The 12,687-nt window shown below is 49.5% G+C and overlaps 1 protein-coding gene across 9 annotated transcripts in view; it reads right to left on the bottom strand.

Moving 5' to 3' along the window:
• The window catches only part of CBFA2T2 (CBFA2/RUNX1 partner transcriptional co-repressor 2), a 57,863-nt gene that overhangs the window by 20,048 nt on the left and 25,128 nt on the right, over positions 1-12,687 (bottom strand). The window contains exon 1 of one of the 9 annotated variants that reach the window (XM_066198784.1): positions 10,490-10,521. The exons of the other annotated variants lie outside the window; for them this stretch is intronic. The gene's annotated coding sequence lies outside the window, so the exon portion shown is untranslated. Of the gene's footprint in view, positions 1-10,489; positions 10,522-12,687 lie in introns of those variants that run through there. 9 annotated transcript variants of the gene reach the window in all.

Raw genomic sequence — 12,687 nt, 5'->3', positions numbered from 1 at the left:
CCAACCCATGTGCCAGACTTGAGCTCTCCAGCTTTCTGTAGAAGTCAAACCATGAAATATCTTGGAAGAAATAAGAGAAAACCACATGAAACATGAGACAGCCCTGCAACACCAGCAGCTATGCCCAGGTAAGGGTTTGCCTTCCCCTTTGGCAGTTTGCAGGACAGAGAACAGGCTCAAAATCAGACCTTGTCAACAAAGCTTTTATCACTAAGTGATTACATTGCAGACTTGTAAATTAACAAAGGTATTTTTTTGAGTAAAGGCTGTGTGCAAGGGTTTTCCCAGTGATTCAGTCTCAGGAGGGAAAGCCTGTAATGATTTCAGACAGAAAAGTTTAATCAAAGCAGGTGTTTTCAACTTTCATCTGGAACAGGCAGAACATATTCATAACCTAAAAAGCCTCTCCTTACCCCAAAAAGTTAAAAGCCCCAAATTCATACCTTCCCCTTGAGCAAGGGACTGGAGAACTGACCCAGTAACAACAGCCAAGGTCGGGTCCAGCAAGAGAAATTCTTTGGTCACTCATGAGCCAGGTCTGAGCTTATTCCAGAGCCAGTGGACAAACAGACACCCCAAAGGTGATCCAGCCATCCCAAAACATCCCTCAAAGCAAGGGAGATCAGCCACCCTCCAGCCACACCTCTCTTTCCACTGGCCCTGACACCTCAGGTGAGCACTCAGGCTAGAGGCACGAATTACAGATCACCTACAAGTCAGCAAAACGATCCCTTCCTACAAACAGCCCTTGGAACTTCTTCCCCCACCATTTACACAGATCAGACTCCCTGTTCCAGATAAAGCAACACCAAACTTGGCTAAATGGACAGAGAGGCCATTGGAAAGGGGCAGACAAAGGAGGGACAGACCTTTTAACAGCCCCCCCTGACCCAAACTGCTCTATAACTCTGCAAGTAGCTCTGTGTCTCACGCTGGAGGGCAGGCCAGGGACATGCCCCAGCCCAGCCCTGACGTCCCCAGCGAGGAGGACGTGCACAGTTGGCTCCTCACAGGGTCCCTGTTGATCGTCTGAATGCAGACGAGAGGCAGCATCAGTGTAACCTGACCTGATAATGTAAATAGGGTGAAATGAAATATGGTTCGCCACCTCCCCAGCTTTGGCGAATGTTTATTTTGAATAACATGCTTATCTGCTCCAACTGCTCACCATCTGTTTTCAGTCTCCACCAAGCTAATATTTTTCACATTTAGGAACTGAGAAATGGGAAGAATTACATTTAAATTTTATTAACATCTTTCCTCCGCTCCAAGGTTGCCTTTCCCTCCCCTTGATGGCTCTAAGCCATCTGTAGAGCACCTTTGCAGCTCTCCAAGGCATGCAGATGAGAGGTGATCTACATGCAAAGCAAGAGCATCATTACTCAGGCTTGCAGAAGATGCCATTTACCGCTTCTCCACCGCAATTCCCTCCCTCACCTGCTTCCAGACAGCTTCCCCCAAGCTCAAACTCAAATCACATCGTCAAGGGAAAAGTAATATTTTATCTTTTTGCAGCACGGCTGCATCAAAAAGCGATGGAGGGGAAAGACTGAAGGTAAGCATCAGGCACAAGACAGCCAATACAGCAGCTTTCAGCAGAAAAAAAAGGATGGTTGGGTCTGTCCCAATTTGGAGGAGAGTGAGGCACTGGGAGGTGTGTAGTCAAGATGACTTCTCTCTACAAATATTGACATTTATTTGCTTGTGGGGTGGTTTCTAGAGGTCTTTCTTTGCTGGAGTCAACAAAAGGTGATTTACAACCAGCACTGGGGGACACGAGTGTGTGGCATAAGCAGGTCACCAGCAAGGGCTGGTCACACGAGGTCCCTTCTCCCTTCTCCTCCCTCCATGCCATGGAGCTGGCCAAGATGCTACTACAGCATCAGTGGCAGCGGGTAACTCATGTCACTGTACAGATATTTCCTCCACTCCATGTGATCAGCCTATTTTTACCCCGTTGAGCTCAGTTTTATGGCACATCCAGGCTCCTGAGCTGTAAGATGCTGTGGGAGTGGAGAGGGCTCGGCACCTCTCAGGAGAGCCTTGCATCACACAGGAGGGAGCTGCTGAGCCTGGGATAGGCATTTTATAAATCAAAAATAAACGCGTGTATCTCCATTGCCATCTAGTCCTCTCCCACACACAGCTGTTTCACTTTAAATCTCAATTCAATGCGAAACTCAGATAGAAGAACTTGAAAGAGCAAAGTATGTTATCGTTCGCAGGCAGTCCAGAAAGCAGTTAATAAGGGAAATAAGATTAATAATTTATTCCTGAAGGCAGACTGCAGATCTTTATCCATCCTGCCCTTCAGTGATTTTTTTAAAATCCTATTAATGTGCCTGGCTCTAGGAACTCAGCAGTAGCACAGGTTGGATTTCGGAGCAGTTCCCGGCCAGACAAGGCGGCTGCAGCTCCAGCTCTGCCCGTGCCATGGCCGTGTCAGAGCCAGCAGCACAAACCTGCCTGCATGGCATTCCTGCCTCCTGAGCTGTGCTTTCCTCTGGGGCCACAAATTCAGGACAGGACCAAACCCTGGCTGTGGGATTCACCCCACAAACTATCACACCCAACAGGCCCCGGAGCTGCTGTGCATCGAACCCCCGAATTCTGGTCATCTCACTTCTGCAAGAACACAAACCGCTGCTGTGGTGATCCCCGCTCTCCTGCTCCCTTTTCCATGAAGGAGGCAGGGAATAATGACCCTGACAGCCATTTCCACCCAGGAGCTGTTGCTGCTCCAGCCACCACACCACAGCCATTCCCTTCCCACACCACTAGCAATCCCTACAAATAAATTTTGGGGGCCAAAATTCATGCCTTGATGTCCCTGGCAGCAGCTTTTGCTCATCACTGTCTCAAAAGGATGGTGTGAGCTCTGCCAGGGAGCCTGTGGTGCCCTGGGGCACGGAACCCTCCTCATCCTCACCAGCTGCCTGTTCTGCCCTCATCAGAGACAGCCACCCTGGAGGGAGGCATACACTCCTGGAATAGAGCTCAGGAGAATACGTTCCTGGACACCAAGGCCTGCATTGCAGTCTTAGCACTTTGGGGACTGAGGGGAGTGATGCAGCCTCCCCAAATCATCCCTTTGGCTGGGTTATAACCTGGGACAGGGCACTCATTCAGCAGCGCCACAGTTGCTCACTAATTCCTTTGCTTAGTTACTGCTAAGTATTTTGGTAATTTTTCATTAATTCCTTGTTCCATTTAAGATTACAGAACCAAGACTATTTTTTTTTTATCACCCACTCCCATAACAATATTAGGAAATATTTCCTCCTCCACACTATTTACTCCTTGGGCTAAAGCACTCAGAATGAAAAATGAAAGCAGTTACAGATATCAAACGGGCAATTATCACAATCATGGCAAAAAACGAGTTCTTCAAAGTCTCAGCCTGCTGCACACTGCTCTCCAAAGCCTCTGACTCTGAGCAGAACAACGGTGGCGGGAGCAAAGTTTCCAGATGGGAACATCTGTGTCTCATTTGCCTCAGGGAAGAAAACACCAGGAAGATTAACGGCTCCCGAGGCTGGTGGAGCCCAGACACAACACGTACAGAAGGGATACCATGGAGGAAGGCTTGGAGCAGCAGCCTGCCAGCAAAGATTGGGGGTTTTTTATCTAATGATTATTTTTGCATCGCTTCTACATGTGGGGAAATGAGATGTCAGGGCAAAAGAGAGCTTGGGTTTTATTTACTGGAAATGCTGTGTGGAGTGAAAGTAAGAACTGAGTTAATTATATTAAAAAAAAAAAAAAAGGAAATAAAAGCAGCACGTTTATCATCTCAGCTACTTTTTAGATAGAAAAAATCATTTTAAGAGTTGGCTTTAAGGGGTTACACTCCCAAGAGGTCTGAAATTGCTCCCTGCCCAGAGCATCAAGTCCATGGATTCGCCCCTCCAGGATCCAGTGAACACCAAGTTTACACCACAGAGTAAGAAGTGATCCAACAAGTGGGAAACTCATGGTTGAATGACCAAGTCCCCCCTGGCAATGGCAGCAAGAGCCTGTTTTTCCCTTAGGAGCATTCCTTCAATTCTGCCCCAGTTTAGGGACCACATTTCTGAAGGTGGGCAGGCATATGGTCCACAGGTTATACAGAGGAACAACTGAGCACAGGAATTTTGAGAGTGCAAATCTGTTCCTCATTCTGCTTAGGCTAAACACCGTGGCGTAAATAAAGCTAGAACTTTTGTACCTGTAAAATTTTGGGAGGTCCAAAAGAGGGGAAACACAGTGAAACAAGCTCTAACTTTAGAAAGCATTTTCCACCTTAACAGAGGCTTCAAGACAGCCTTTAGGACATGATTTTATCTAGCCCTCATAAATCCTTTTAAAACATGGATTGCTGGCCATTTAACAAGCAGCTCCACCCTTCTCCTGCTCCCCAGATGAAACACATTCACACTGGGCTCCATTTTGTTCCGTCCTTCTCTGACCCAGCAGTACCAGCAAGGCAGCAGAGCCTGGGGAACCGTGGTTAATTGGCATCCTCTAATTACTAATGAGCTCCAAGGGGCTCTCTGCAGCTCTGAACAGTCAATAGGAATGCATCCACTGATTTAAAGAGGCTTGGGAAAAGCAGAGCCGCTGGAGCAGGCTCCTAGGAGTGACCCAAGGAACTGCACTGGGAACCCACAGCTCCCCATGGACGATCCAGCACGGAGCCACCACCACTGCAGCCCTTGCTGGGCTCCTCAGGAACGGCTCTGGAGGAGCCTCAGGGAGGGTTATGGGATTCTCTCATCCAAGGGGAGCATTCCTAGGGGGTTCTGGCTGCTCTGCAGCTTCTCCTGCGCAAGAACCTCTCGCACGGATGCTGCAATTAGAGGTGTCCGAGCGGCGTTTGTGGTTTAAAAATCCATCGTAAGAGATTTAAGCCACAAATTCATCCCATCACCGCTCCACAAACTCCATTTAGGACCCTGAGGCTCCTCGCTGCCCGACTTTAGCCTGTACCAAAAGAGCTGAGGAAAGGGCAACGTGCACAGAGCAGATTCCAGCGGGAGCCGACAGCCGCCAGCGCAGCACACGCAGCGAGGCCACAGCTCCCACTCTGCAGCACTGCCCTTCCCTCCCTGTTCAGCTGCTCCAGGAAATCCAGGTGAGCACTGCAGCTCTGCCATTCCCATGGCTTCCCCAGGAGAACCCCCTTCCCAGGGAGTCCTGCAGCTTCCGCACCGCGAGTCTGGCTCGTCCCAAAAGTGACGGTCACCAGGTCAGCGAGCCTCAATTTTCACTGCCTGGTGTTTTATGTCCCAGTTTCAGTAGGAAAAGCTGTGGAAAAGGGGGACATTTTCTAGGCAATTCCATAAGAAATTTAGGAGGTGCTGAGAAGGGTCAGCACAGTGAGTCCCTTTGCTGAAGGCTTCCCACCAGCGGTCCCGCTCTGCTCACTGCAGGATGAATCCCTGCCTCTCCAAGGACAATCATTTTGGAAGTTTCCTCTGAGAAAAGCATCCCATCGAGCAGAGGCTACTGCACTGCCTGGAGCATTTTTAACCCCAAGCAGCCGAGGGATGGTGTGATAGCCCTTATCACAGTGCCAGCTGAGCTCAGATCCCAATCCCACAGCCCCTGGCACTTCAGACCCTGCCCAGCCCTGTGCCTCTGCTCCCAGTTAGCTGCTGGGAATAAGTTCAGCCACGTGCAGGACAAGCTCCTACAGGGATCTGCATGGTCTGTACAAAAGCTCCCACAGATTGTGATGAGGACAGCAAGGTTTTTTGTCATCAGAGAATCCAGAAATCCTTCAGCCACAGCAGCTCCTTGGGGAGAGACAGCCTTGTCTGTGCAAACGTGTCCTTTCCCCCAGGCATCCCTGAGATCGCACTGGAGCTCCACAGAGATCCTGCCTCACTGGGGACAACAAACACAGGCATTGTCCATGACTTGGACAGGTCATCCCACACTGCCACATCCCAGGGATCCACACAGCAGGGCAGAGACAGCCTGCAGCACCTTGGAAGTTCAAGCAACACAACAGAAGAGGGGAACAGCCTGAAAAATCATTAAATCTTTCAAAATAAAAGGATGAATTCAAACCCACCTTAAAATCACCCAGTGACTGAAGATTTGGGAGCTTTAAACCTGATTACTAAAGACATACAAGAGGAGTTTAAAGTCAAGCTTTAAAACCATTTAAGAAGACATTCCTCTTGCCGTCCTCCATCTTCCAAAGCCTGCTGCTTGATGGTTTGGTCCCCAACACTAAAAATCAACCTCAAAATCAGCACTGACCTCAGAAAACGAGTACTGAGCAAGTCTGGATTTCTTAGAGCATCATGAACATCTCTGAGCACACAGGGATCTGGGCTAATGAGAACAGGAACAGCAGGTCTGGGGTTTAAGGGTAGGAGTATCCAGTGAGTAGAGAGTACTCCAAATGAGTAAAACACAAACTGGGATACAAAAGTCTCTGCACACCAGACAGACACAAAGCAGCAGTGACAGCAGCTCAAGCACCACTACCAATAACTGTAAATAACAAGCAATTAAGAAGAAAAAAAAGCAAGGTCACTTCTAAAAGAAGTGAGATCTCAAGGCAGAAAACCACATTTAATCCATAACAACCAACGTGACCACAGAGAGGCACAAATACTACTAAGGACACCCGAAGCTATTACAAAAGCCTGTATTAAACTAGAAAAAACCCAAAACTAACAACCAACCTGCTTGTTAAGCACAGAGCAGGTACAAATCCTGACCATCTGGAGAAGGAAGCAGTCCAGAAGGTCATAGTCAGAGGGGCCAGTTGAGATGAAAACAATGGTCGTTTTAGCAAAAACAAAACAAACCACGAACCAAGTTCTACCACAAACCCAAAATGAAGCAATCAAGGAAGGATACAGAAAAACATCCCCCTTGGGTCCCTGAAGTCATACCATTTCCAAATATAAAACAGACTAACACAGAGTCTCTCTTCTCCAGATGGAGGATGAAGAGCAGGAGCTCACCACTGCCAGCCAGCTCCAGGGCTAAAGCTCCACCAGACTTCATCCAAAACTGGGCAAGCTGGCCAAGAAATCAAGGAGGAACTTGGGAAAGAATTGGGAGATCTTTCATCCTCATTATTTACAACTCCCTACAAGTGCCAGAGGAGACTCCATCCCTCTGTCAGTGTCTGCAGGGAAGGGTCAGAGCAGGGAGCAGACTCTGCTCTGCGGGGACAAGAGGAACTGGCAGGAACTGATGCCCAGGAAGTCACACTTGAACGTGAAAAACTTCTTTACTATGTGGGATTGCCCAGGGAGGGCAAATATCTCCCACACTGAAGGTATTCCAGAACTGTCTGGACACAACCCTGCGCCATGTGCTCCAGGATGACCCAGCTGGAGCAGGGATGTGGGACCAGCGGCCCCATTGTGATCCCTTCCTATCTGACCCACGCTGAGGTTGTGTGAGCAGGAGTGTCCCTTGCCCCAGGGCAGGGTGGCTTTCCCAGGCAGGCCTGGCACGGTGCTGGCAGTGCTGCCCACAGCAACACCCCAGCCCTGCCGAGACTGCTGGGGCAGCCAAGCCTCACTAATGACTCCCCAGCTCACTTCATTCGCTTGGGTGCTAAGTGCATTCAGTGCTGCCCAGCTAATAGCCCCTGCCATCAGTGGCACACACAGGAGCCCTGCCAAGATGACAATTCTGCCTCTTAAAAACACTCCTCACACCACTACACAAATGGCTCTTCCTCTGTGCCCCAAGCCTGACCAGCCTGTGGGAAATTTCCACCATCCCCCGGAGCTGGAAGCACAGGAGGAACACATTTAGGGGTGTGGGGTCCCTACACACGTGGAGCCCCATGAGCCAGCATCTCCTGCAGAGTCCAGGCACAGAGATTGGGATGGACAGGAGAACCACCAAAGTTCACTATTTAGAATCATGGAAAGGTTCGGGTTGGAAGGGACCTTAAAGATCACTCTGCTCCAAACCCCTGAACACCTTCCACCAGACCAGGTCACTCCAAGGTTACTCCTGTCCAACTGGAACATGAACACTGCCAGGGATGGGGGATCCACAACTTCTTGGTCTGCTCCCAGCAGAGATGGATGCACAGCAGTGACTGGTTCTGCTGAGCCTCCTTCCCCTCCCTGTCGTGGGCAGCAGAGGTGGAGAATTTCCATGGAAAACCTCTGGAGATTCAGCGATGCACAGGGACTGGAGAGCGAAGGCTGGCTCAGCTGCTGCTGCACTTGCTTTCAGCCCATCACACAGCAACACAGCACAGACAAGACTTTCCAATTCATCATTCTTAGGATTGTCCTCAAGTAGTGACCAGTAACCTGCCTTAACCTGCTCCCCATCAACTGGAGCACAGGGGGAAGACAAAAACCCAAAAAGCTCAATTGTCAAAATCGCGAGAGCGGGGCACAAACCAACCCAGCAAACCCCCAAGTTTGTTCCAAACTGCCATTTTCCTCCCCTGGTCACAGCAAAGCCTGCGACACCGTGCCTATAAATTTCCTCTAATGATGCAGCAGTGAGGCAGAGCCCCATCTGTGCCTGGGCACAGGTGAGACTTTTCACTATCGTGTAAGTGCAGGCTGCCTTTCAATTACACTCACCAGCCCATTAGGCAAATTAGATTTGCATATGAGAGGATAACTAGAAAGACAAGAAATAGGCCCTGAAGGAAAATGCATTCTAGAAGCTACATGTCCCTGGGAAGATGTGGACAGGGAGTTTGCTGTTCAACCCTTTAGGGCTGCTTTAGGTTTTCATGGTGTTCAGGTTTCTCTCCGAGCTGGCGTGGGTTTGAGGACAGTCTCTCCACCAGGCAGAACTGAAGCCAGACAAAGACATCTGCGTTCCCTGCATCCCCACCTCCCTAAAAAGATGCCCATTTCTGCAGGGCTTTGCATCATTTGCAGGTTCTGCCTTGCAGTATGCTGGGAAGGAGATTAAAATATTACTGGTGTGAGAGGATTTCAATTGATTCCACCTGGGTTTCAATAATAGATCACTGAACTACAGAATTATCCCCAGCACCCTAAGAAGGTCCAGAGGGACATGATACCCAGTGGTATGGCATTACACACGTGTTCCATGTCACTGAGGACACTCATGTGGACTAAACAGTCCTGCTCAGGTGACTCTGAAGAATTCATCCGCCTGCACACACTTTTTTTTTCTTTTTTTTCCCTGGTGAGTGTATGCAAAACAGAGACAACCTAGCTCATCTCCCAGAATCCAGATGGCACTTGCAAACCTTGTCTGTGTATCAAATGTTGTTTTTTAGATCAAGTGTCCCTGGTTGACAACACAGAACTTCACGATGCTATCTTTAGAGAGGCTTCTCTGCAAAGAAACACCCTTGGAGCATACGTTGCAGGAATATGCTAATGTGGCAGGGTGTTTTCAGCGGCCACAAATGGATCTGTTCCCGGGAGCTCAGACACCCCACAGCAAGCTGAGACTGGCTGCAGATAAAGGGTCACCCAGCCCCTAGGGAAAAGATGCACCGACAAGTTAAAAATCGCAGAGAAGGGTTAAGTTACACCACTGGAGAGATGCAGGATGAGCTCACAGCAAGTGCACTCACACACAAATGATGATTACCAAAAAACCCTACTAAATGAGTGAGGGCAGCTCAAAACAGAAAGCAAAATCCAAGACTTTCCATTCCTTGACTTCTCCTACAAGTTTAGAGATTTTTACCCTATTTCCTCTCAAGCTAAGTGCAAGGATCTTATAAAAACCCAATGATTTTTCTTCCTCAAGGTCTTCACTTCCTCCTCCGTATTTCGTGCCAAGATAAAAGCAGCACACACAAAGTAAGTTCTTTAAAACCAGCCCATTAACAAAGAACAAAACTCTACAAGTAAACTTGCAGTTTCACATATTCCTGAGACAGTCATATTAACTTCAATGAAAAAAATGGTAGCAGTTGTTAAAACACCAGCACCCCCCAAAAAACCCACCCTGAGTTATTTTCTATTCTCCTCAGCTCCAAGAACAAGAATCATCACCTGCATGTGAAAAAGCATGGAAAAAACCCCTGACTTATACACACTCTCCCCTAAGCACCAAAATGGCCTAACAAAAACCAAGAAAAAACAAAGCAAGCTGCAGAAACAGGTTATGCCCTGGGATCAGAAGGTGACACCAACAGCACTGAGGTGGCAGAAATAACCCCTCGCGCCTGCTGCTGAAAAGAACATTTCAGAACAGTGACATCAGGTAAAGCAGCAGCTTTTGAAAAAAGAAAGTGATCCAGGAGGTAGCTCCTTCCATATTGCAGGCGCTCACAGTAAACACCATATGGCCTGTTAATTTAATTAGGGAGAAGAAACCCCCTAAGTTTGAGATTTGACTTTGAAGGGTTTAAAACGAGTCTGAGGAAAATCGCTCGAGATATTCCACGAGGTTGCCTTGCTTCCTTCATTCACCTTCTGACCTGCCGTACCTGGTGGCTCTCCCCAGGCTGCACAGCCCCCCTCAGAGCTGGAATTGTTTTAGAAGCCCACTGCCTTCCCCACCACTGCACCTGCACGGATGCTTCCCTGGGAGATCTGGGTGGTCCACGCCAGGCAGCCAAGCCAGGAGAGGTCTGCATCAGGAAGGAGGGACTTGGAGTAAACAAACCAAGTACTTCAGCTGAACACACCTTCTCGGAGAGCAACTGGAATTTTTGTTTAAAATGCTCACAATCTACACTGGCAGGTCCCACCTGTCAAAAGGAGGATGGAACTCATGGTGAAGGTCAACGTGACAAATGGTGGAGCACCAATGCTGAGACACCAAGCTTCAGGGCAAGTCCACTCCCCATCCGTAACTAAGTTTTGCATCTGTAATCTTGAGATCAATCAACCAAGCTCCAGCTGCCCCTGAAGACTTTTGTACCCGGGCAAAGTCTCAGTGGCTAATTCCAGACCAGCCAGGAGACTCTGTTTGCTGAATAAAATGTCATTCTCCATTATGAATATATCTTCCATGTCTCTTTGTGAGCAGAGAGAGGCATTTCTAGGATCATTTCCAGCTAGAGGTTTGCTTTCCTGCACCTGTACCACGATGGGACACTGCAGCAGCACTGCCCTGCTCCCTGCCAGGTCTGTGCACCAACTGCTCAGGGCATCGCCAGCAGGAACAAGAGACATCCCGTGGAAGGGCCTGCTGGGGCACCCCCAAGAATGCAAAGACACACAAGGTGATGATTCCCTGAGGAATGGCCTCCCAAGCTGTACCAGCTGAGGCTTACAAGGCTCTGGGAGGCTCTGACCTCCAGCAGCCCCCTGAGATCCAGGCAGCAGCAGGAACATCTCCATGGTGCCCCAAGGACCACCATCCCCTCACCAGCTGCTCCGTCAGGAGCCTCCAGCACAAACCTCATCAGCACAACCTTTAGGGGTCCCAGCTGCGTGAGAGAACCCCAACATTTCTCCAGAGAGGTGTGACCAACTGACCTCAGCCTGGGCCAGGGCTTTGGCACCCAGGCTGCTGGGGCAGGGGCACAGAGGGAAGCTCAGCCTGATGCCTCCAGCATGGGCACGAGCTGCCAGGCTCCTCCATTCCTGCCCGCACAAAGTGGGTCAGGGCTGCGTGGGCTGATCCCACGGGACGTCACCCACCTGTGCTCCCCACCGGAGATGCCTCGGTGCCTCTCAAGAGCAGGTGCATTTCCCAGGCCCAGGTAGGGCACCAAGGGATGCTCCCTCCCTCCCCATCCCAGCTTGTCTTGAGGAAAACCCAGGATGCTCCATGCCAGCACTACCACAGGGGGTATTTCGGGAGGTGTGGACTTGCACAGGAATAATCACATTGTTCCTAGAAATTTGTAACCTCAGTTGGCATGGAGTTTCTCCTTGGCTCCTCTCAACAGTTGACTACACTCACGAATTAACATCCCACTTGTTTAATTATGTTTTCCTTTTCCTTATCCAGACCTAGGCTGGGATCTGTATGTCCCTTTAATAGGTGTGTCACAGCACTATGCCAGAGTTCCCCTTTTTCTAGTTAAAAAAAAAAAAAAAAGCCAAAAAACAAGCCCAAACCCAAATAACAAAACATCTAAAGGCCAGCAGACTTCTTCCTGCTAGCAAGGAAACCTCCTCTCAGGACACTGCAAAGATTTAATTTACTACCAATTGCCCTCTGGTTATTTTACATTTATGGGGTGGGGGCTGAAGAAAGGAAGAAAGCAGAGAGGGTGTAATTAGCTTTGCTTGTAAAATGTTCATCCCAGTTGTAACAGCAACTGGAGCCTATCGGGGGCTTAATAGATTTCAGGGTTTTGTTGAAGCTGAAGGGTCTGCGTGGGGGTGGGAATAAAAAAAAAGGGGAGGGGGGGGAAATATTAAAAAAAAAATCAATAAGTGGATCCTACATCTTGCCACAGCCCCATATGGAAGTAATCAAGCACAAGGGTGGCAGCTGGGGCCAATAACAGTCACCTGCAGCCGAGGGACGTGGGGGTTTGGGATGGGTTTTTGATGCTAATTTCCTGGAGGAACAATGCGGGAGCGGCAGCCGAGGGCGGCTGAATGGGGCGCAGCGGAACAATGGCTGCACCTGGCGCCGCGGGCAGCCCCGAGCCGGCACACAGCGCCCCGCACATCTGTTCGCACAATGCCGCTCCCCCGGCCGGCAACAGGTCTGGGCTCGGCCCTCCTCATCCTCAGCCTCACCCCCAGCCTCCGCTCCGCCACGGGCACACACACTCCTGCGCTTTGCCGGGGGTTTTTTGGG

This window comes from Chamaea fasciata, unplaced genomic scaffold (assembly GCF_029207755.1).
Source record: "Chamaea fasciata isolate MVZ Bird 193981 ecotype frontalis unplaced genomic scaffold, bChaFas1.0.hap1 SCAF_17, whole genome shotgun sequence".
Lineage (NCBI taxonomy): Eukaryota > Metazoa > Chordata > Aves > Passeriformes > Sylviidae > Chamaea > Chamaea fasciata.
The sequence above is the reverse complement of the archived record's forward strand: the minus strand, read 5'-3'. Positions and strand labels throughout refer to the sequence as shown.